The sequence below is a fragment of the Triturus cristatus genome, chromosome 4_2, assembly GCF_964204655.1.
Source record: "Triturus cristatus chromosome 4_2, aTriCri1.1, whole genome shotgun sequence".
Taxonomy (NCBI): Eukaryota; Metazoa; Chordata; class Amphibia; order Caudata; family Salamandridae; genus Triturus; species Triturus cristatus.
Window position 1 is genome coordinate 405,517,744 of NC_140586.1, and position 25,343 is coordinate 405,543,086.

Consider the following 25,343-nt stretch of genomic DNA (forward strand, 5'->3'; position numbering starts at 1 on the left):
AGGTGTGTGTCAATGCATTGTACCCGGTGAGTTGTGTGGAGTTTGTGCTGAGGGGGGTTGTCTCCCCATGCTGGTAAGGGCTGTCAGTCCTCCTTCCCATCATGAAACGTGCTTCCATTGAAGGGTGTGCAAGTTGTCTTTCAGGATGTCAGTCAGTGGTGTCCTGCTTCTGATTTGCACACAACCCCGAGCAGGGTCTTGTGCTCCCCACAGCAGGACCCAGTGTCAGGCATCTTGTCAGTCATTTTCCACTCCCTGTGATGTGGGCATGTTTCAGAGAGGTCTTGATGGGCCAATCAGGAGGGGAGCATTATCTGTGACTACAGGCCCCATCATGCTTTTGGATACACTCACTTCACCTGCATCCCCACTATTCCTTCCTGACAGTCAGCTGCACTGTGAGGTGGTGTGTTTGTGGCGGCAAATTGTCTGGCAGGGTCTATTTGGCTTTGTGCCACTGGCTTGCTCTATTTGTTTGTAGGTTGGTGCATGGCATGACACAGTTCCCAGTCACTATGAGATGACTGGTATTGTGTTTGTCTGACTGGCATGCACATCTTTGGCTGATTATCTATTGGTTAGTGTAGCTTTGCTTGCGGTGCATGGTTTCACTGTCCCCTTGTCACACAATCTTGGGTATGGTGTTTGTGTACTCACCAGGCCCTGGGATGTCTGTTAGGCTATGGACGCTCTCTGGTGGTAGGATATCCCTCACCTTCTCCTCCCAGGTCCTGAAGTAGACTGGTTTGGCAGGAGGGCCACCGCCGGTGCACTGACTCAGGGTGTGATCTTTTTCGATGAGTTTCTTGACCCTCCTGCACATGTCATCCCACCTGTTCTGGATATCATCCTTTATGCGTCTTGCTGGTGCTTGGGCGTTCACCTTGTCCGCAATCCTCGCCCACATCTTGGTTTTCTGTGAGATGGGGTCCTTTGGACCAATGTACCAAACGAATGTGGCTGTACTCTGATGATCTCGTCTACCAGAACATCTAACTCACTATCTGTGAACTTTGGATTCTTCTTTGGGGGCATGGTGATGGGTGGTGGTGGTGAGGGATGTGTGTGTGAGGGTGCAAGTGAGGGTGGTTTGGTGTTGGTTTTGCTGGGTATATGTGTGTGTGCTTATGTATGAGGTACTGATGGTGTGTGAGTTGTGTGATGGGGGAGTTGTGAGCGTGTCTGTGGTTGCTGTGTACTGGTGTTTGCTGCTGGCTGTGTCTCCTGTTTGCAAGGGATGATGGTAGTGATTGTAGTCCTTTATATAGTTGGAGTTGTGGGTGGGTCTTTTTCCTATTTTTTTTTCTTTGGTATTTATTCGCTTTGTCATTGCTTGTTTGGTCCTTTTTTTGTCTTTTTTCCTTTGGGTTTTGTAGGCATGAAGGAGACGTTCATGTGACGGAAACGGACGCTGCTGTTGTCTCATGTGGGCTTCCCTGCCTCGTTCACGCTGCCTATCTTCTGTGTTTGGTACGCGTCGGTCGCGGCGGTCTCTATTGCTTGTGTGCCGGGTTGTCTGTGCATGTCGGTCGTGCGGCTCGGTCTGGTTTTACCCGCATTGCATCGTACTGCACGAATCGTATATCGTGGGTACGGGTCGGTCGGGTTCATTCCGGGTTCGTGTTGGTCGGTGATAATCGCGTCGGTTTTCCGGCCGGATCATTATTTTCCCTACGGCTCGGTTGTAAGGCTTGTATTCCGTAAGTGTCAGTTGTAATTCACACACGTTGCATCGTACTGCAAGGGTCGTACGGCGCTGGTCCGTGTCGGTCGGTATTCGGTCCGAGTCTGTGTCGGTCGGTTCATTTTGTGGCCAGAATCGGATTCGGCCCCATAGTTGAAAAAAGCAAGGAGTACATGTTTCACAAAGTAGGAAATGTTCTAAGAAATCAGAGAGTGTGTCATGGAGACATAAACAGTTTAAGGAGTTAAGAGCTAAAATGTTTCCTACTACAGTAATTTAAAATTTTCAGAAAAGAATGAAAAACTATCTGAGGAGAAGTGATGCATTTAATTAAAAGCAACATATTGAGAGTGTTGTAAAGAAAGCATTTGCTTTGAAGAGGAAGGTATGTGTATTAACAATAAATAGAATGAGGACACTAGATGAAACAGTGTTACGTACAAAGAAAAGAAGTCTTAGAAAAAGGCTTATTAATAGAACTAATTTTTCTCAAACTTTTTAAAGGTGAATAGAAGTACACGTCTAGTACAGAACCTTATTTCAATGAAGAAATCTATTTCTAAGAGAATACACTAGTGCATGCTGTTGATTTAACTGGTCATAATTTTGAAATAAATGATGGTACTCATGTTGCAAAAGAAGAGACGGTTCCTAGGAATGTAGAGGAAGTAATAGCTGAAGAGGTACAAGGAAAGCGTGGACAGGCCCCAGTATACAAATGGATTTGTACTAATATTTGCATGGTTTTACAGAAATCAATTGATTTAGTACACAGTTTCATAAGTGACTTTCCAAGCAGATGTCTAAAAAATTAAGGATTAGATCCATGCAAAGTTAGGAAACATAGAAATGTATAGGGACATTCACTGGCATGTCTTTTAAGGAAAGCTTGCAGAAGCACATTTCATCATATTAGTATGTTAGCTATTCACCACTTCAAAATATAAACTTTGTTTAGAATACTTTACTATATAAAAACTCCTGCTTTATGTTTAGGAGAGATAAATAGAAGTTTATTGTATGATACATTAGCAGAGGTGGAGAATGTTTGTGAAGTTTTGGTTGTTTGGTGCCGAAAAAAAGTTTAGGGAAAATGAAGAGTTGATTGCTGGAGGTGTAGAAGAACAAGATACAAAAATTATAATTGAAAACATTGTTCAAGACATTACAAAGCTTAACACAGTTTCATCCCCCCCAAAAAACTGTCTTTGTATTTATTGTTGGCACACTCACCACAAAATGAAAACGTGGAATGTAGTTGTGTTCTCTAAAATTAAAAGATAGTACAATGATTAGTGGCATGAATTTGGTGCATTTTTATTTATTGAGGAAAAATTTGATTTACCCACAGAACAGATTATCTGTAGGTACTGCTGTGACAAGTTACAGAATAATAAACGGCCAGCTAGAGGAAACATAACAAGTTAGAATTGATATGCATTTCACAATAGCCTAAAGCATTGAATGTTTATGAATCAATTATGTACAACACATACTTCCCTTTAAAGCAATTATTTGTATGGACCCACTGACGGGGAAATTAACTCCAACTGAGCTACAGAGAGGACTAAAAGGAAGAGTTGTCTATCTACCTTTAGATTTTAAATATAATATTGAAACTGTAGAGGTAGAGAGAGGTAGAGAGAGAGATAGAAGAACCAATCATCATTTTGGTAAATGGGGTTCCAACTAGGAATAGAAAAATCTGGTAAGCGTTAGTAGATATTAATAAATAGATTGTTGATGAAGTTCAAGAAAAAGATGAAAACTTCGACTATAACGTGATGAACTTGATGGCATGCCAATGGGGAACGAATGAGTATTGATATCATCGCAATGGAGAATTCAAATGCATCTTTAGAAACTTAGGAGCACCTACTTGGTTTGTTACAATCAATCAATAATATCTAAAGTCCATAGAAGAGCAAGATAAATACATAAATGCAGATTATACAAAAGAAAAGAAAATATAAGCCTATACAAGAGATAAAAGAGATGTAACTAGATATATTACAATAAAACCAGAATAAAATATGTTAAAACGTTTAGTATACAGTAGCATTAGAGGTACACCTTTTTCTGTCTTAACATCTACATAAACAGTTCACTGACACAACATTGATGTCATAAATATTGATGTATAAAATAACGATGAAAGAATATGGACAGCAAAAATATCACCTTCTATAATTAAACAGGTAAGTACAAAAATATCAACTAAAAAATATTGATGTCAAAATATAGATGTATAAAATATTGACTTTTATATAAATTTAAAATAAAATAATATATATTATATTAAATATTAATGTACATTTTAACAAAATAAAATAAATTTAATAAACATTTTAACATAAAAAACAAAGAAACTTAATAAAAAAGATAAAAACACAAACATAATTATTTATACATATATATTTACTTTAAAATAATTAATAAACTAATATTTTTCAATTATGTTAAACATTTAAAATTATAAAAAATATAAAAATATATATCAATGATTTAAAATATAAAAAACTGAAAATTCTATAATAAGTTAAAACATTAAACTACTAAGAAAAATTTAAACTTACCTTTAAGAATACAGTCAGAGCAATGTGTTGAATAGAGGAGGGGTAAAAGTAACTATTCCCACTCCAGTGAGTGCAACAGTAGGGTAAGTGTTAGATAGTGAAGTAATTAAATTTACTATTCCAACTCCAGTGAGAGCAGCAATAGAGAAAGTGTTGGATAGCTGAGGGGTAAAAATTACTATTCCCACTCCAGTGAGAGCAACAGTAAGGAAAGTATTGGATAGCGGAAGGACAAAAATTACTATTCCCACTCCAAAGAGTGCAACAGTAGTGAAAGTGATAGATAATGGAGTGGTAAAAAATAATGTTCCTACTCCACTTAGAACAACAGTAGGATAAGTGGAGGGCTAAAATGTACTATTTCCCCTCCAGTGAGTGCAACAGTAGGGAAAGTATTGGATAGCGGGTGGGTAAATATTACAATTCCCACTCCAGTGAGAGAAACAGTAGGGAAAGTGTTAGATAGGGAAAGGGTAAACATTTCTATTCCGATTCCAGTGAGTGCAACAGTAGGGAAGGTGTTGGATAGCAGAGGGGTAAAAATTACTATTCCCTCTCCAGTTAGGGCAACATTAGGGAAAGTGTTGGATACCAGAGGGGTAAAAATTACTACTCCCACTCTAGTGAGTGCAACTGAAGGGAAAGTGCTGGCTAGCGGAGGATTAAAATGTACTATTCCCATTCCAGTGATTGCAACAGTAGGGAAAGTATTGGATAGCAGAGGGGTAAACAATACTATTCCCACTCCAGTGAGTGCAACAGTAGGGAAAGTGTTGGATAGAGGAGAGGTAAAAATGACTATTCCCACTCCAACAGTAAAACAATATATATTAAAAATAAACAAAGTTATAAAAATAATCAAATAATATTGATTATTTTTTAAATCAAATATTTTAAACATATAAAAAGAAAGCATATTATAATATTCATTACATATAACAAATACCTACAATTATTATATACAAAATAAAATAATTAATATATTTTTTTAAAGTAGAACTTTTTTACAAACCAAAACATGAATTAATACATAAATGTATCACTTTTATTTCCTAACCGATACACCACACCAATAACAACACACTTCAACATTTTAAAATACATTTACTTCCATAATTAACATAATTATTAATCAATTAGAAAAATAATATTAATTGAAAAAACTAATAAATATTAATTAACTTCACACACTTTAACACTATAATGTCCACAATACACACCTAAATTAAACTATAAAATAATAAAACACAATTAAAATTTATTTTTAAACTAAAAACTATTAATATAAACAACTAATAATAAAGTAATTAAAATGTATTTAATACCCACACTTTACCCCTTTAAAAGTAAAGACAATACAAGAAAAATAAACAACTACCAGAAATAAATATCAAATTATTAACATTCATTAAAACTATATTAATTAAACACAAACTAATTCCGACCCTTTACCCCTCTAAACACCACAACACACTTAAAATTTATTACACATTTGCCGTAATGTATTTTTAATTAATTTGATTAATATCAATTGAAAAACAATACTTAATTGAAAAATACTTAACACCCTTTACCCCATAAACCCCCAAAAATACAACTAACGTTAATTACACTATTACCATAATTAATTACCAATGAATTAAATTAAAATTAATTAACAACCAATTATTAATTCATCAATTAAAAATAAATTAAATACCTCCCTTTACACCTATAAATACCAAAACACATGCCTAAAATTAATTACACAATTACCATAATTAATTACCAATTAAATATTTATTATTAAATAACAACCAATTATAAATTAATTATTAATACATTACTTTACACATCTAACACTCTAACATCTCAATTAAACAAATATTAATAAATAAAAATAAAAAATTAATTTAATATAATTATATTACTTCCCACCCTACTCCCCTACAAACCCACAACCCGCTACAGAACTAAAAATGCAATATTAAAATAAAATAAAAATTATAACTACAAAAAATTAACTTATATATTAAAAATGCAATTATTATATAAAAAACATACATTGCATACATTTAAAATATATACTAAAAAACATAACATTAATTAAAAAATCTATATTTTTAAAAACTATATTTTTGCAAGCGATATTAAACACTTCTATATATTTAAAATCAATATTACTTACCTTAAGTCGATATTCTTGACCACGATATTCTTGCTGTCAATATTTCTTAACCAAGATATTTCTGACTCGATCTTTGTGCAACTCGATATTCTGTCTACACACCGACACAGCAGATATCTTCAGACAGCAAAGACAATGGGCTGACTTGTGTTGCTTCTGAGTATTCTAAGGGCGATGTAATTCCTCAGACCCAAATTACGACAAAGTGGCAAAATCCACTTTTTCCTTGGGCCATATAGGCTAGGCAAAATAGAATTACATGTTCAACCCCTTCGATCACCCCATTCAATAATGGCATGATTTGTCAGACTTCATATTCCCAGGCCTCCATTCAGAGGTAAAGGCTTGAATTGGGAGGATCCCTAGACGGAACTTCATGTACATGGTTCTAACATAGGGGATTCCACCTCATCCAAATAATGGTCCAAAGCAGTGGTCAATGTTGAACTCCAAGAAAGAAGCAGTGAGGGATACCACCCTAGAGGTACTCACAGTATATTGGTCCACTTATTGCCAATAGGCTCTTTTCAATTCCTAAAAATACTGTAGCTGGGGTTTCAGGTTTAGGTAACGGCGCCACAGGGAAATTAAGCATAAATTATCTAATTAGCTGAAGTGATATGACGGTGCTAAAAGGTGGGAAGTACCGCCCAACTCCCCAGAAAAAAGAGCCAAGGCTCTACACAGTTTAGCAGTCAGTCCTTAGCACACATCCTTTTTCTATCAAAAAAACAAGTTATTTAGTGTTTCCACAATGACAGTACAAATTTGTAGGTGAAGAAAATAGATTAGTCTCCTCTTATGGGTGGTTCTTTATTCATTAGGTGTCTTCCGTGCGATATACAACATCCAGCCGACACGTGTTTCGTCGCTACAGGGGAAAATTATTCCCGCGACTTTTTCAAGGCTGTGTTACAAAAGAAAATTAAGAACCTATATAGTACATAACTTGAAAACATGTACTCAGCGGCAATGCCAAAGCAACTTGGTGGTGAAACTCAAGAACCGGCTACAAGTGGGTGAGCAAGTCGTCCATGATACACAATATGCATAGTAGCTATAACGTTTGTTGTGTAAAATAGTAATAGTAGACATAAACTAAATATGATTCTAATAAGATGGAGAGAGCTGGATAAACGTGCTAAAGTGGGGAAATACACTAAAAGAATCAAAGCTATTCGTGAATTGGAGTGGCAAACGTGAACAGTTTCGTGGTGTGATGAGGCTTGGTTCATTGTTGTGTATTTAGAAACCGGACGTGGTGCGTCTATATGTGCGGTCATGCAACGATATTTAATGTGCCATGTGTCAGTACAATCAGACCATGACAGTGAATTCTTATGTTGTGCGGTCATAGCTACCTATTCTTCGTTCGTTTGAGTATTCCTAAAAAAAGATACAAATAACCTTATTTAGTACTCATAAACAGGACTTAAAAATTCTAGGGCCAAAATAAACATAGGCAGTGTTCGTTAAAGATGAAACACCTACTTATTAAGTGGTGATAATTCCAAACCACCTATGGTTTCAGTAGTGGTGGCGTCAGTATTCCTCTGTAGTTGTTCAGTGGTCAGGTGCTATTAGATTCTATTTCCAGTACTGTAAAAAGTAAATTAAAAAAGTAAATAAATCTAGATCATGTATTGCATCTTGATTTTAGCGTCAAAAAGCGGTGTGTTCACTTTAACTAAATGTTCCGCTTGAATCTAAGTATTATTAATATTGACACACGAGAATACGCTGGTCTTGTAATCGTCAAAGCGTTTTTTCTCGAGTGGTGGCTGAGTAATTATTGAGCGCTAAACCATGCGCAGGCTCAAAATTGAAACAATGATGAGTATATATATGCCCTGGTAACTGTCTGTCCCCTCGTTTGAGTGTGCCTGATTAGTTTGTGAGAATAGCGTAACTCCCCAATTTGTGCTTAAACAGGCTCTGATGAAAGAGCCTGGTATCAATCAAATCACTAACAGAAACCCGAAAAATATACCGGGTGAGGTTTCTGCATTGTCCTCACAGCGCACGGTGTCAAAGTTACTAGTTAACCGAAAACGCTTGTGTGGCGAGTACTACGCTTACCTTATTCGGCTGAAAATCGGGCCGGAATACTGCCCGTCACTGGTTTCCCTTTCGAAGTGTTCATATGCGAGTGGCTTCCCTGGTGATTATATTTCCGGTTTCGGAACGTGAAACGTGATCACGTGACTTGTTGCATTGCGTGCCTCTTCTCATGCAGTGAGTGGAAAAGGGACTTAAGGTGAAATGGCTATTGATTCGGCCATCTTGGAGCTATGTTTAGTATCTTAGTATTGACGTTAATATTTAATGAATAGATCTCTCCAGCTATTAAAAACAGTACACGATGATCAGAAACTCCAGCAAATAATAGATAAATCAAACATTGTTAAGATAAGGCATATCGTAAAAACATCTATAATGTTAATCTCCATGAATAAAATGACATCATGTGTTCCACAGCTGTGATCAGAAAAAAGTTGCAAATTGGAAAAACATACAGTTGTAATACAATGTATACAGTAACATATCTCTAGATAAATATAGCATGTGATATTAGTCGTTCGGGTTATTAATGCTACTCTAATCAATGCGTGGTAGTGATTTGGGTAGAATAACCCAATAGTTTGTAGTGTAATAAGTCATGGTAAACAAGGAACTGTGAATAGGACTATGTACACGGTAACTCGAATATAGGTACTGAGGCTTTCATCTGCCTAAGAAGTAGTGTAGTTCATGGTCAATGTTAAGACCATGTTCCACACTACGCATTTTTAAGATCCATTGGGCCTCTCTTTGTCTTAGTGTCAATTCTCTGTTGCCTCCTCTTGGACTAATTGGGACATGTTCTATTCCATAGAATTTGAATATGCGATTGCCTGTTTGTGCATTGCAAGTAGACATATGTGCTGCTAGTGGGTATCTCATGTCTACTTGTTTGATCGCTCTGGTATGTTCCCCTATGCGGTCCCGCAAGGGTCTAATTGTACTACCAATGTAGTGTTTGTCACATTTGCATTGTATTATATATACAACAAATTTGGTTAGACAGTTAATGTTAGAGTTTATTTTGTATTTTCTTCCCTCTGGTCCTAAAAATTCAGTTTTGCGATCATCAGCCCATTTGCATGAGCTACAGTGACCGCATGTGTAGAAGCCACATGAATATTGGCTAAGCCAATTAGTCCTGCCTACTGTTTTTGGATAGCTAGGACTCAGTAGGTTCCTTAGTGAGACCCCCCTCCTGTATGTTATGGTTGGTTTGTCCGTGACGTACTCCCTAAGGGTATTGTCTGCCTTTAGTAAGTGCCAGTGTCTGTTGAGGATCCTTTTTAGAACTACCGACCAGTTGTTGTACCCAGTAATCAATCTGATCCTTTGATCATTAACATCCTGTTTGGGTTTTTCTTTTAATGTTTCGTGTTGGGTCATTTTATCTATTCTTTCTTCAGCTTTCTTAAGTAAGGGTTTGCTGTAGCCTCTCCTTTTGAACCTTGATATTATTCCTTTCTTATGTGTGTGGAATTCATCATCCCTACTACAATTACGTCTGGTTCTTGTCAGTTCTCCAAATGGAATGGAACGTATCTGGTGATAGGGATGTGCACTGCTGGCGTGCAACAGAGAATTACATGCTGTTGCCTTGCGGTACAGTCTACTCTCAATTTTGTTATTGTAAATATATAGTTCCACGTCTAGAAATGGTATGTGTGTTTTACTGTGTTCCATGGTGAATCTAATATTACAATCATTATTGTTCAGAAATTCAAAGAAACTTAAAAGTTTGGTATTTGTCCCTGTCCAGATCATGATACAGTCGTCAATATAACGACCCCAAAATAAAATAGAGTCGTTATATTCAGCACCCAATGGGCCCCAGATTCTCGTCTCCTCGAACCAACCCATAAAAAGGTTGGCATACGAGGGAGAAAATCTGGAGCCCATCGCTACTCCCTGTGTCTGTCTAAACCATTGTTGTTTGAAGAGAAACACATTGTTGTCCAAAATGAGTTCTATCATCTCAATGAGCATTTCTGTATGGTTCCAGGAGCTCGCTGCCCTTCTGTTCAACATCCTTTTGACAGCTCTAATGCCAATATCCCTTTTTATACTGGTGTACAAAGCGGTTACATCCAGTGTAACCATAGTCATATTGTCTTCCCAGTTTAGGTCAGCTAGAATACTCAGAATATGTTTAGTGTCCCTTATGTATGAAGCTAAGTTGGTTACTAAAGGCTTCAGAAAGATGTCTACATATTCAGATATTCTTTCTGTCGGCCCACCTATCCCAGATATTATGGGTCTACCAGGTGGGAATGGAAGGTTCTTGTGTACCTTTGGTACAGTATACAAACATGGGTATCTTGGTCGATCAACTTTGAGATAGGTGTATTCGTTTTCGTCGAGCAGTCCCTGTTCTTGCCATTTTCTTAGTTGAGTATTGATATACTTCGTTAACATCCAAATAGGATTACCTATTAGGGCTTCATAGCAATCTGGGTCATTTAGTTGGGTCTGTATTTCTTGCTCATAGTCTGTGCTACGCATGACCACCATGTTTCCCCCTTTATCTGCCTCCCTTATGGTTAAATCCTTGTTGTTACTGAGTGTTCTAAGTGCTATTCTTTCCTGTTGTGTGAGGTTATCCTTCTTCATACGTGAGGCCGTGTTCTTGATATCATGTTTGTCTAGTTCAGCCGTGACCTATTTATAAAATAGGTCTATGTTATTGCCTGCTGTGAGTGTAGGTGTCCATTTAGATTTTTCTTTTAGTTTACTAGTGATACTGTAATCCGGGTCAATGTTTAGGTCTCTCATTATTATGTCAGTCGACACTAATTCGTCTTCACAATCAGTTAAAGATAACAACAATCTGGTATCTAGTAGGTCCTGAATTGTTTGTTCATTGGGTAATAATAGACCAAGATTTTGCTGCATGTCTTTATTTGCCACTTTGTTCAATTCAAAATGCTTTTTCAATTTGAGGCGTCTAGTGAACTTAAACAAATCAATTTTAGTTGTACATATATCACCAATGCTACTAGGGCAAAAGCTCATCCCTTTGGAAAGTACGGACACCATATCATTAGTAAGCTCTAAATCTGACAAATTCATAACTGTTAAATCATTCATTTCCTCACATTCCAAGATCTGGTCCTTACCCCGGGACGCTCCGTATCTCTTGCCCCCTCGTTTTCCCCTCCTTGTTTTTCTCCCTGATTTGGTCTGCGATTTTCTCTGTTGCCTTTTTTTATCCGTCTGACTTCTAACAAAAAACTTGTTTCGTTGGAGACATTACCCGTAGTATCTGCCCTTTCCGGATCACTGTCACTAGTTAAGTCTGTGTCTAGTGAGGTGGTACTAGAATGAGCAGATGTACCCTCCCCCGTTTTAGTGGGTACTGTTTTGGGAATCAGGTGATCATACTTTTTGGCAAAAGTAAAAATTCTACCGCTAGCATAGTCCCGTTCATCTCTTTTGATCTTCCTCATTTTCCGCTGTTTGATATCAGCGACATGTCGTTCTATGATCTCATTTAGAATTACATAGTTCTTTGTCATTACCTCTGGTAAATTAAGGTATTTTATTTCCGTTTCTATCGTTTCAATGTCTTTCTGCAATTTTGCAACCTTCCTGTCACAGTTTTCTATTAGGATCTCCATCAGTCTATTTGAATTACTGTTGAGTTCCTTTTCCCAGTCCGCCAATAAATCTGGTTCCAAATCCTCATATGTGGGTATTATTTGGGATCTCAGTCCTCTGGGTACTCTTTTTACTTTTATGTATTGTCTCAAGGTTGCTGCATCCCACCACCTAGACATTTCACTAAGTCTCATCTTTTCAAGTCTCAAGAACTTATCTTTCATACCCTCTTTTCTAGAGGATTGACCACTTGGTTGTGGAGTGGTATTTGACCCTTGGTTGGTCAAGTTATTAAACAGATCATCTGCCTCTTTGTGTCTTCTCTCCTTATCACTCGCAAATGTATTCATAATGCCTTCCCGGCTGCCTCCTAGATGAGTAAGCTAAAAATACTGTAGCTGGGGTTTCAGGTTTAGGTAACGGCGCCACAGGGAAATTAAGCATAAATTATCTAATTAGCTGAAGTGATATGACGGTGCTAAAAGGTGGGAAGTACCGCCCAACTCCCCAGAAAAAAGAGCCAAGGCTCTACACAGTTTAGCAGTCAGTCCTTAGCACACATCCTTTTTCTATCAAAAAAACAAGCTGACTTGTGTTGCTTCTGAGTATTCTAAGGGCGATGTAATTCCTCAGACCCAAATTACGACAAAGTGGCAAAATCCACTTTTTCCTTGGGCCATATAGGCTAGGCAAAATAGAATTACATGTTCAACCCCTTCGATCACCCCATTCAATAATGGCATGATTTGTCAGACTTCATATTCCCAGGCCTCCATTCAGAGGTAAAGGCTTGAATTGGGAGGATCCCTAGACGGAACTTCATGTACATGGTTCTAACATAGGGGATTCCACCTCATCCAAATAATGGTCCAAAGCATTGGTCAATGTTGAACTCCAAGAAAGAAGCAGTGAGGGATACCACCCTAGAGGTACTCACAGTATATTGGTCCACTTATTGCCAATAGGCTCTTTTCAATTCCTATTTGGAGACCAGTGAAACATCAGTTGCCATTGAGCAGAATTTGACAAAACCAATCTGTCTCAACCGATACCTGACCACCCTAAGCCAGGAAATCCTACTGGACCCCAACTTCCAAGGCTTGGGAGTCAACCAAAGTCTTTGCCAAGACATTAAGGTGCCGATTCCAATCCTGTAAATCCCAGGTACAATTCGTCGTATGGAGCGTATTCTCCGTACGACTCGTACCCGGGAAATCCACCGTACAATCCAGCAAGTACGATTCGTACAGAAATAGCATTTCCGTACGATTCGTACAAAACACCGTACGGCTAAAAAATACCTACGAGTCTGATCCTGGACAGCACGTACGCGACATCCGTATGGAGTCAATCAGTGTTTTACGGACCAGAAAGTACGACTCGTCCCTACATCACTCCGCACAGCTATTTTTTTACGGTAGCCAAAAAATGCTGGAAAACTGAGTCTGATGCGAAAACGGAGCCCCGGTACATGACGGACTGCTATGGACCCCATCCTACGTGTCATCCCGGCCCTCTTAGCCTATGACCCGGTGCACCGAACCCCACGCACACGCCACAGAAGGTGAGAACAACACCCAGGGGCCAAGGAGGGGTGAGGGGCAGGAAACATACCCCCTACCCAAATTAAAACCTACAATATTGAGGACATACATTACCTCCAGGGTCTGGTCACTCCGTGGGGCGTTTCCACAAAACCCTGCGTCCCGCAACAACGGAAGTGGACGTGTATGCGTACCCCTACGGCAACACTACAATAGTGATATGCACCGTACTCACACATCCATAGCATGGGTACAGTCCGTAGCACTATAGTAGTGGTGCCGTGGGGGTACGCGTGGCACGGACCATATACATGCTCTCAGAGCATGTGTACGGGCTGTACCACGCGTACTCCTACGGCACCACTACTATAGTGATACGGACCGCACCCACACATACATAGCGTGGGTACGGGCCGTATCACTATTGGATTGGGGCCGTAGGGGTACGTGTGGTACAGACCGTACACACCCTATGAATGCGGGGGTACGGTCCATATCACACGTACCCCTACGGCACCAGTACATTTGGGATACAAGGCGTACACACGCCACAAATGTTGGCCTATGGCCTGGTGCAGCATATTACCTTTATATTGGTGTGTGTGTTTAGGCCCAGGACAGCAGTGTACTGCACCAAGGGGGTGGGTGGGTGGCTGCATAGGATTCCCAGAAGTGGACAGACATGTGAGGGGTGGGTGTATATGACTCCCAGCAGTGGACAGACATATATGGGTGGGTGCAGAGGACTCCCAGCAGTGGACAGAGACATGGGGGTGGGTGCATATCACTCCCAGCAGTGGACAGACATGTGAGGGGTGGGTGTAAATGACTACCAGCAGTGGCCTGCAATATGAGGGGTGGGTGCATATCACTCCCAGCAGTGGACAGACATGTGAGGGGTGGGTGCAGAGGACTTCCAGCAGTGGACAGAGAAATGGGGGTGGGTGCATATCCCTACTAGCAGTGGACAGAGACATGGGGGTGGGTGCAGAGGACTCCCAGCAGTGGACAGAGACATGGGGGTGGGTCCATATCACTACCAGCAGTGGACAGACATGTGAGGGGTGGGTGTAAATGACTACCAGCAGTGGCCTGCAATATGAGGATTGGGTGTATATCACTCCCAGCAGTGGACAGACATGTGAGGGGTGGGTGCATATCACTCCCAGCAGTGGACAGACATGTGAGGGGTGGGTGCAGAGGACGCCCAGCAGTGGACAGAGACATGGGGGTGGGTGCATATCCCTACCAGCAGTGGACAGAGACATGGGGGTGGGTGCAGAGGACTCCCAGCAGTGGACAGACATATAAGGGGTGGGTGTAAATGACTACCAGCAGTGGCCTGCAATATGAGGGGTGGGTGCATATCACTCCCAGCAGTGGACAGACATGTCAGGGGTGGGTGTAAATGACTACCAGCAGTGGCCTGCAATATGAGGGGTGGATGCATATCACTCCCAGCAGTAGACAGACATGTGAGGGGTGGGTGCAGAGGACTCCCAGCAGTGGACAGAGACATGGGGGTGGGTGCATATCCCTACCAGCAGTGGACAGAGACATGGGGGTGGGTGCAGAGGACTCCCAGCAGTGGACAGAGACATGGGGGTGGGTGCATATCACTATCAGCAGTGGACAGACATGTGAGGGGTGGGTGTAAATGACTACCAGCAGTGGCCTGCAATATGAGGGGTGGGTGCATATCACTCCCAGCAGTGGACAGACATGTGAGGGGTGGGTGCATAGGACTCCCAGCAGTGGACAGAAATATGTGTGTGGGTGCAGAGGACAACCAGCAGTGGACAGAGACATGGGGGGTGTACATCATTATCAGATGACCACAACTCCATGGGTGTATGTAAGCATCCCTAACTTTGGACAATGATGATAGTGCCATAACAACACATCACTGACAGCAGTGTCCCACTCCCAGGAGGATGGATGTCTTTCCCCCACTGCATGACACACCACACGTGGGTGTGAGGACAAATAACACATGCATACCCACCCCTGGTGGATGCAGCACAATACACACCCTGAGATCATGCCACAAGACTGTATAGTCATGTCACTGCCTACTAAACTAAGAGAGCCAAAGGGAACACACACTGTCACGCACATCCCAGGACTGATAGGAATGTACAGGTGCTGGGCCAGCCACCAAGACGTTGTCTCTCATGGAAGGAATAGGGTGGAGTTCCCACAGATACAATGCCCACAATTGTGAGTCAGGTGCCCAAATACCCTGCAGAACAAGTACCATATGTGTGCTAGGCCGGGAGTACACACATGCATAGTGCTGAAAAGGGAGAATTTCTTCATGAAGGCATTTTGACATACTCAATACACAAGTACAGTGACTAGCAAGGATGGCACAGACGATGCAGCCGGCATGGCCATAGTTGCAGGGATCCATCAGCAACAAAGGAAATGTAGACACAGGTCAGCACAACAATTGTGCAACTCTTTGCAGGGAAGATGTCAGGTGCCACAGAGGAAGGAACACTCCTTGGGACAATGTCTCAAAACCAAAATAACACACACTACCAATGATTCTTTGCAGAGACCTTGGGATGGCACACAGATACCATGGTCCACCTCATGACCATCAGACTAGAACATTTCTCAGAACCATAACACATTACCACAACACCAACTCCTGGAGCCTCAGCACCAACATCAATACCTGAAATGCAATAGTGTTCAAAGTAAAAAAAAATGCTTTGTGCAGCATAAAAAACAAATTATTAAATCACACTATATACAAAGGCCAATGGCCAGTCCATAATAGAAGTCCTTGGGGGGACACATGGGCACGCGTCTCCCCTGGATGCATGACGTAACAACGTGAGTCATTACAACGCGTGCAGTTACATCGCGGTCGTTACAACGACTGCGATGTTACTACGCTATGCCATTACAACGCAAGTCTCTACATCGACTTGCGCTAGATGGCGTGCTAACATTAGAAAAGCGTAATTTACTATTCCAACTCCAGTCCACTTAACAGTAGGGAAGGTGTTGGGATAGTAAACTACACTATTTGTAATGTTAGCACGCCATCTAGCGCAAGTCGATGTAAAGACTTGCGTTGTAATGGCATTGCGTGGTTACATCGCGTTCGTTGTAACGACCGCGATGTAACAGCATCGCGGTGTACTGACTGCGATGTTAACGATGTTTCCCGTCTCCCCTAGCTTGCCTGCACAGTGGAACCCTCAGGTTCGTCGACCGGGGGAGCATCATGTGGGGAAGGACCAGGCACCGCAGGGACAGGAGGGGGAAGGGTAGGTGTGGTGGGTGCAGGGGTGGACGTCTCCCCTACAGTGGGTGGGGCAGCGCCAAAGGTGGAGGTGAGCTCGGCACTGCACACTGCTGCCAGGGCGTCCAGGGTAACCCCTGCACCGGAAGAAACCCCAGGGCCAACGGAGGGGGGTGGCCGAGGGATGGGGTGCAGCACTCTTGGGGGAGGGGTGGACAGGGGGGGGACTCAACTACCCTGCCCCGGGACTTCCTCGCCCTCTTGCACGGTGGTTGTCACAGTGGTGGTGATGGACAGCTCACCCATGTCAACCTCTATGGGTGTCAGTTTGGCAGGGGAGCCAAGGGGAGTGCTTTTGAAGGGACTGGGTTGTGAGGCCTGCGGACTCAGACTGTGGCTGCGTGTATGTCTTTTTGCCCCAGACCCAGTGGATGTGCCTACATCCCCCTGAGTGTGCGTGCCAGGAGGTGTGCGCTTGCCCTTACTTGGTGGTGTGCTGCCTGTGTCTGGTGGGGTGCGTGCTTGGGAATGTCTGGGTGTGCGTGGGAGAGGGAAGTGTGGATGGGGCTGGGGTAGGGGGGACAAAGCGCTGCAGGAGAGTCACTGCTGCCGTCAGAGAAGAGTCCATGGACCTCAGAAACCTGCGTTGTTCAGACATTGTTGCTGACATGCCCTCCATGAACGACACCATCTGTGTCAGCAATGTGGTGTGGCCATGGTGGACAGTCAGCACCGATGCCTGCCCAACCTGCAACTGCCGCAGTATGTCCACAGACTCTGCACTGAGGGCAACAGGGGTGACAGGGGCAGGGGGTGTGGTGCCTGTCCCGAAGGAGACATGGTGGTGCCCTGCACGTACAGAAGGGACCGGAGCAACTGGGAGGGCGGTGATGGGAATGGAGGAGGCGGGGACAGATGTTGGGCTGCTGCCAGGTGTTGTAGCTGCCTCCGCCCCCTCGATGAGGTCAGCCTCGGACCCGTCTGTGTCGTAGTTGGAATCGCCACCAGACAGGTCCTCCGACTGACTCCCCTCGCCCTCCGTGCCACTGGCTCCCGCAGACTCGCCAGCACTGGTGGCACTGGTGCTGGGTCCTTCATCCAGGTCCGTGCAGGTGTCTCCCTCGGTTTCCAATGATGATGCTGTGGGCAAGGTGAAGATACAGAAAAACATCACTCACCTGTATACATCTGACACATGAGTACAAAACCAATAGATCACAGTGCATATCAAGCAATGCATCATGAGTAACAGCTAGATTACTCCGCACATATGTAAGCCCTGTACTCCCCAGTTGGTAGACACACCATGCCACTTGGACACAAGGAAAAATAGGACACACCAGCCCAAAACTTGAATGAGAAATATACTGAGGAGCTAGTGTCTGGGAACAGGTGAGCACAGCAATACAATGAAGTCATGCCACCTCTTGTTTACCCTGAAAGAAACAGTAGTGGTGCACCCAAGGCAAAGTAACACACCTCAATACCAAAGGTGTCCCCACACTCAGAGACCTGTAAGTACTTTGGAACACAAAACGAAAAAATGTTGGTCCCTTGGGAATCACAATACTTTACACAATCGACATGGTCAGAATGTGGGAATGTGCCATTTTGTGACCAGAACACACATGTGCCTTCATAAAAGATGGCTCCCAAGGAGGTGCACACAAAACTACATTTACCCAGTCATTGAAGAAGCTGGCAGCCTTCTTTAAAGAAGCCACTGTTAGAAAGAAATGGTGTTGCAGAAAGTACATATACATGGGCCCACGGAGGTCTTGATGACTTGACACTCGTAAGTTGGTATCACCAACAACCAAGGACTTACCCAATTTCCACAACACTGGGGGAACATGTATATGTATAATCTGAAAAACAGTCTCATTAGAACAGTGCCTTCTTTTAAAATGTGCCAGCTTGTTCCCTGAAAGTGTAAAGGTGGTTTGTTGTGCACTTCCTTGGGAGACATTTGTCATGCAGGCACATTATTGTTCTTAACAACAAAACATCAAACTAAAGCATTTAAAACATGAAAACCTGTTGACAAGTGCTGTAAGTGCCAAGGTACCTTGTGACTAACAACTTGAATTATGTCAGTTGTCACATGGCCATCCGTTACCTGATGACACAGTTGGCAACACATCTGACCCACTGCCTGTCATGTGGAGTGGCACACATGTCCAAACCCAGGACAATGCATGAGCTAATGGGCCTGCAATTGTGTCGTAAAAAGGCATACCTGCACTGAGGAGACAACCTCATGGCAAGCCAGAATGTCCACACAGATGTCAGCACACAAAGACCAAACTACGTAGCATCTGGACCACACACTGGTGCAAAAAATGTATGAGCAGGAATCATGTATTTAAACAATTGACACATGCTGCAAAGCACAAACATTAAACCCTGCACAACATCACTGAGTCACTGCACGTTGAGTCTCTGTCCAGCCAATTATCACACACAGGTCAGACCTGGCAAGGAGACATAAGGTTTGGCCATGTAGACCTCGCCCGCACAAATCCCCCATACCTGAGACAATGTGATTGAGACAGATCAAGAAGTGACACCTCTTAGTCGGGGTTTACAAAAATGTGCTGCAAGAATTCCCAAATGTACTCCACATCACCTCGTGAGGCTGCCAACACATATTTGTGACAAACAACCATCGACAGATAGTTGTGAATAGACACACAGGCACTGCCCAGTGTGAGTATGCACAAGCCAAATTGGGTCTCCCTGTCCAGTGGACACATGTAGCACACTTTGGATAAATACAAATGAGGCCAGGGAACAATGCCACAGAGGCAAACATATGCTGAACACACTGAGAATGGACACAGTGTTGGATGACACACCTGATTACGAGGCAAGGGTGTCTCAGGGGACTGTAGTGGGCACACTGCTCCTTGTTCCAGGAATGATCTGACTGTAACATGAGCAACCGTCCTGGCACTATGCATATCTCCCACTCATTTTTTTTTTTCTTTTTTTTTTTTGAAAAACCTTTATTATTCGCAGTTGCATCATCTTACAATGTACATTCACCATCCAAGGTGTCGAATCAGTTAGACAATAAGCACACGTTTCCAGATGGTAGGACACAGCCATTCAGCAGGCAACCCGGAGGTCCGGCGGCGTTGTGCAAGTTGACATTTTTACAGGAATTAGGTGCGTACATTGTTAAAAGGTAGGCCTATGGTGCTTTTCGGTGTTTTGTTGTGGTGTTCCTTATGCGCGTTGTCAGCAACAGAGGATGGCGCTGTGTTCCAGCCCACACCGCGGCTATTTCGGTTCCCACCCAGGCCCTTAGCTTGAGTCGTACAGGACACCGTGGTTACCCCCAAGTGCAAAGGCCTCCGGGCAGCTTAGCGCCAGCGTCGTGCTCATAGTGTAGGCTGGAGGGCGACAAGGACGTTTTGGTATAGCTCACTGTGGCATATATGGCAACACATATATCCGGCGAGTCCAGCTTGCAGCTTCGCAGTTCAAGTCTATGTGTGTGCTACGTGGCGCGCATCCATCCCTCCAGCGCTGCGCCCCTCAAGCCGCTAAGTGTCTGGGCACACCTGGTATGCAACACAGTGCGCTCTGGGTAAGATCTTTCTGCACTTTCCGGGCGTATCCGTCCCTTGCAGGGAGTGTGCGCCATCGCTGCCTCATCATCAGTAAGCAGGGCACGCTAGGTAGGGTAGCGCCTCGGGGGCGGCGGACGACGCATCCTTCATCTGTTATCTGCGGTTAGGTAGGGATCCGGTCAGGAAACTTAACCAATAAACAAACTGTTCCCTGTGCATGTGCGGCGATAGGGGGAATCGAGGTTAGGGTCGTAAACTCAGGCGGGGTCGAGGGGAAGGGGAGGAGGGAGGAGGAGATCATTCTGCATTGGAGAGGGAGGGGGCATCAACTGTCGAGAGGAGCACAGCGGGACCACGCGATATACGCGGGAAGCAGCAGGCCAGAGGGGGGGGGAAGGGGGCTGTCAGGAAGGCTGGGATCCCATAGCGCCGGTGCCCGCACCCATTTTCTCTATGTATAGGACGCTCCTCTGTGCCAGAGAGGGAGCGGCTGGGTAGAGTGGAGTGGTCATGCCTTCCCGTCCGGGCCCGCAGCCGGACATTGTGCGCGTTGCTTCAGACTGCGGCAGCAGCGGTCACTGTGCGCACGCTATAGTTGTACAGCGAGTAATTCCCGGCAGCAGTCTCATGTAGGGTGGAAGTAGGGGGCACCAGGGGCAAGCAGAAGAGGGCGGGAGCTAACTCCGTCGCGGTCTTAGGGTTGTCGCTGCCCAACCAGCAAGGGAGCAGCAAACTCCAGAGACTCAGGTTATCCCTCGGTCTTGGCAGGCCACCTGAAACGCCGTGAGGAGGTTATCCCAAAGCTGGGCGATGGGGAAATTCCGGAGCCCTGCAGTTTCCTCGCGAAGAAGCACCGCACTCTCCGCCCGCGCCCAATTAACGAAGGAGGCTTTCCAATGTCTGATGTGTGGGGGGGCTGCTGCCTTCCAATGCTTAGTGAGCAAGCGTTTGGCCGTTATAAGACCCATGTCCCAAAAGCGTGCCTGCGCTTTGTTATCTTTTGTGCGCGAGCAGTGTCAGTACGTCGTCCCAGTATGTCTGTATATCAGGGCAGTGCCATAGCATGTGTAAGAGGTCCGCTCCCGGTAGCGAGCACCACCGGCAAGTTGCGTCTGCCCGCGAGAAGTATCTGTTAATCTTTTTGGGCTTGAGGTATGCGCGCTGCAGTATGTAGTATTGTATAATTTTAAAGCGGGGGTTGCATGGGATGTTGGTCGGGCCGGCCAGTATCAGTGCACATTCTTTGTCTGTCCAGTCTCTTCCCCTGTCTGTCACCAAGCGCTCCCTCAGTGTTAATGTGGATGGTTGCGCCTGCAGTGCCTGTGCTAGCCAGTGTATGATGTGCGCACCATTACCCATAACGTGCAGGTATTGTATGAAGGTATGCGTCAGAGGTTCCACCGCCATGTCGCCCCAGGAAGTCGTGAGTGTGTGCAAGAGGGAGGCATGCAGGAGGAACTGCCCCGCCGGGAGAGCCGTGTCTTCAGCCAGGTTGACGAATGTGAGTAAGTCGCCATCCGCATACAGATCGCTCAGCGTGGCCACTCCCGCTTGTTCCCTGCCAGCCAAGTGGACCTCTGTGAGCGGCCCCGTCGGGCCAGGCATGCCCAAGAGTGGCAAACTCGGGGCATATGGCGCAGTCGTGCACGTGAGACTGAGGCACCGCAGGAAACATCTGCGCGCCACCGCCAGGTAGATCTGTGAGGGGCAGGGCGTGCGGGTTATCGGGTGGAACAGCGTATTTATTTGCGTTCGTGTCCAGGCAGCCGCGTGCGAGGCAGTGTCCTCAAGCTGCTTGCTGCTCAGCCATCCCGCCACCCATTGCATCTGTGCCGCGAGGTAGTACAGTTCCATATTAGGGACCGCCAAGCCCCCCGAATCCGTGGGCATGTATAATTTAGCCAGCGCCACTCGCGGTCTCCCCTTGTTCCAGATGAGGCTACGCAACAACACCTCTAGTTCGCGGAATAGCTTGGTGGGAACATACAGAGGCATGTTCGCAAAATATTAGAGTAGGCGAGGCAGCACTATCATTTTGGTCAGTGCCACGCGGCTAGGCACGTTAAGGGGTAAGGTGTTCCAGAAGCCAACTTGTGCTCGGACAGAAGCGATTGCGCGAAGGAGGTTCCCCTCCAGGACGTCTGCTGGGGTTCTGTAGATCCTTATCCCCAAGTAGCGGAAGGTGGTGGGATGCCATTGTAGCCTGTCCCCTCCCAGCCGGATGTCGCATTCAGGCGTTTCTGGGCTAAAGGGATAGGCCCCCGACTTGGCCCAATTGACTCTCAGGCCCGATACCTCCTCAAAGGTGCGGAAGATGTTAGTGAGGGAGGCAGGGATGGCAGTTATGTCCCTGACGTACAGCAGCAAGTCATCCGCATACAGTGACACCGCATGCAGACCGTCCGCCAATGGGATTCCCCATTCCAGCCCGTGCGTCCTGAGAGTCGCGGCCAGGGGTTCCATGGCCAGTGAAAACAGCAATGGCGACAGTGGGCAGCCCTGGCGAGTGCCTCTGCGGACCCGGATGGCAGCTGAGAGGAGGCGGCCCGTACGGACTCGGACTGTCGGTCTGCCATAAAGCAGGTCAATCATAGCACTGTATCCCCCCCCAGCTGATTCTTCTCTGTGACCGCCCTCAGATACGGCCACTCGACTGAATCGAAGGCCTTCTCCAGGTCCAGTATCAGGCATCCCGCTCTTGGCCACTGCTGCGTGGCGTATTCCTGTACCTGAAAGCGGCGGCGGATGTTGTAGGAAGTGTGGCGCGTGGGGACAAATCCATTTTGGTCTCGGTGCACCAGAGCGGGTACATGAGGGGCCAGCCTCCTGGATAATGCAGAAGCCAGGATTTTATAATCCGTGTTCAGCAGCGCCAGTGGGCGGTAAGAGCCCACCCGTGTGCTATCCTTGCCAGGTTTAAGAATAGAGACCAGCATGGCTTCATTTAACATTGGGGGTAAAGCGGCATCTTCCGTTGCCGCGTGGTACATTCGCAGTAGTTCCGGGACGAGGATGTCCAAGCCGGCCTTGTAAAGCTCAGCCAGCAGCCCGTCCGGGCCCGGGGTTTTGCCATTTGACAGGTTAAAGATGGCTTCTCGGAGCTCGTCCGACTCCAGCGGGGCTCCCAACTCGTCCTGCTGCGCAATAGTCAGTTGCCGCATTTGCAGGGGGGAGAGATAGCCGGCTATATCAGGATGAGGGACTGATAAGCGGGAGCGATACAATGCGTCATAGTGATCAGTGAAGGCGTCATGTATGCCAAGTTGCGTGTATACTAGTCCCCCCCCCTCCGTCCGTATGGCCGCCACCGGGGTCGAGCAGGCCTCTTGAGAGATCAGCCACGCTAAAAGTTTGCCTGGTCTGTCGCCAAGGTGATGTGTTCTCGCCGAGTGCGCGGCATAGTTGACATTTCGGAGGTGCTCCAAGAGGCGCGCATGTTCCGTGTGGGCCTCGTGTAGCGGGTCCCCGTCTCCATCTATAGCCCCCTCCTCTCGTGCAAGTAAGTCCGACTCCAGCCTAGTTAAGTCCCTCTCCAGTTGGTGCCTCACGTGTCCTTGTGCATGCAGGCAGTGTCCCCGGAGCACTACCTTAAAGGCGTCCCACTCCACCTGTGGAGTGGATGCCGTACCGGCATTATCCTCAAAATATTGCGCGGCGCGCGCAAGCAAGGCATCACGGAAAGCCGCGTCCAGTAACAGCGCAGGTTGTAGGCGCCATGTGGGTACGGGTGGGTGCGGGCGGACCCAGGCCATGGACATGAAGTGTGGGTTGTGATCTGAGTGCGTGCGGCCCATGTATTGTGTGTCTGTCACGTGGGGTAGGAGGTCAGTTGATGCCATGAACCGGTCCAGGCGGACATGTAAGTCGTGAGCGCCAAAGTAGTAGGAATAAGTCCACGTCCCCGGGTTGCGCAGCCGCCAAACATCATGTAGATCCCATTGTGCGGCCCATTCCAATAGTGCTTTCGTGGCTCCCCTTGTAGAGGCGTTAACCGGGGGTGGGAAGGAGCGATCCAGTGTTATATCTAGAGTGCAGTTATAGTCGCCCCCTATTATCCACGAGGTTGCATGCCAAGGTGCCATGGTCACTGAGAGCCGCGCCAGGAAGCCACCCTGATCGACATTGGGGGAATAGAGGGACACCAGTGTAATAAGCTGGCCATCTAGCCTGCCCTGCGCAGCTGTATATCTGCCCTCCCGATCCACTACAGTTTCTGTGGTTTCCCAAGGAGTCCCAGGGCGGACCCCTATCAGTGTTCCGCGAGCGTATGAGGAATATTCCGTAGCATACAGTTGCCCTCGCCATCTACGGTGCAGTGCCCGCACCTCAGCTCCGTTCAAATGGGTTTCTTGGAGCAGCGCTATGTTGATTTTATGTCGCTTTAGGTATGAGTATATATGATAACGTCTAGCCGGTGTGTGCATTCCCCTGACGTTCCAGGTGCATATTTGTACATTAGCCATAGCAGTCGCGTGTGTGCGCGCCTCCCTCACCCCCCCAAGGCGTGGCTCCCAGCCCAATGGCCCACCAGGTCCAGCAGTCCGCTCCCACTGTGCAGTGAGGTTGAGCGTCGTGCGCGCAGTGCCTTGATCTCCAGCAGGGTAGGGGGATAGGGAAGAAAGGGAATACATAAAGCCTTAACATGGCAACAAAGTCCAAAATACCAAAAGGTCGGCTGCACAACATTTTGCCGTCCAAACACTCAAGTGAGCCCGTAAACTATACAGTCTTAGGGGGATCTTGTGGGTTATATCTTATCAGTAATCAAAACAGTGCAGTCCTGGATGCGCCCTGCATCTCTCCCGGGTGAGGTGTGCAAGCCGCTGCTGACCGGCGGACGTCTAGTGTCTGTCGCTCAATGCCGTGGCAGCTGTACG